We start from the raw sequence: 825 nt of genomic DNA on the forward strand, positions 1-825 counted from the left end.
AAGACAGGGTATGGGATAGAGGTGCGTGCGGCTCTAAAAGGGCAACATGAGGGAGCTTGTAGTGATACAATTGATCTGAATCTTGACTGTGGCCATGGCACATGAATCCACACATGTGATGAAGGTCGCATAGCACATGCAGATGAGTGCATTAAAACTAATAAAATCCAAATAGGATGAGTAGATTGTATCAAGGTCAATTTATTTATTATTTATTTATTTAATTGTATTTTTATTTTTTAAATTTAAATCCAAGTTAGTTAACATATAGTATAATAATGATTTCAGGAGTAGAATTTAGTGATTCACCACTTACATGTAACACTCAGTGCTCATCCCAGCAAGTGCCCTCCTTAATGCCCATCACCCAAGTAGCCCATCCCCCCACCCAATACCTCTCCAGCAACCCTCAGTTTCTTCTCTGTATTTAAGAGTTTCTTATGGTTTGCCTCCCTCTTTGTTTTTATCTTCTTTTTCTTTCCCTTCCCTTATGTTCATCTGTTGTGTTTCTTAAATTCCAAATATGAGTGAACTCATATGATGTTTATCTTTCTCTGACTGACTTATTTCGCTTAGCATAATACACTTGCAAATGGCAAGATTTCATTTCTTTTTCATTTCCAGGTAATATTCTATTATGTGTATATACCACATCTTCTTTATCCATTTGATAGTCAATGGACACTTGAGCTCTTTCCATAATTTGGCTTTAATGTCAATTTCCTCGTTGTTATGTTGTACTATAGTTATTTAAGGTAATACTATTGGGGGAAACTGGGTGAACGGTATATGATATGTCTACTTTTTTTTTGATATCTCTACTTT

At 35.2% G+C, this 825-nt stretch overlaps 1 protein-coding gene across 1 annotated transcript in view; it reads right to left on the reverse strand.

Annotated features, from left to right (window-relative positions):
• RNF128 (ring finger protein 128) overlaps positions 1-825 on the reverse strand; it is a 102,554-nt gene that overhangs the window by 72,103 nt on the left and 29,626 nt on the right. The gene's annotated exons all lie outside the window — the stretch shown is intronic.

Source organism: Crocuta crocuta, unplaced genomic scaffold (genome assembly GCF_008692635.1).
Source record: "Crocuta crocuta isolate KB4526 unplaced genomic scaffold, BGI_CrCroc_1.0 scaffold949, whole genome shotgun sequence".
Classification (NCBI taxonomy): domain Eukaryota; kingdom Metazoa; phylum Chordata; class Mammalia; order Carnivora; family Hyaenidae; genus Crocuta; species Crocuta crocuta.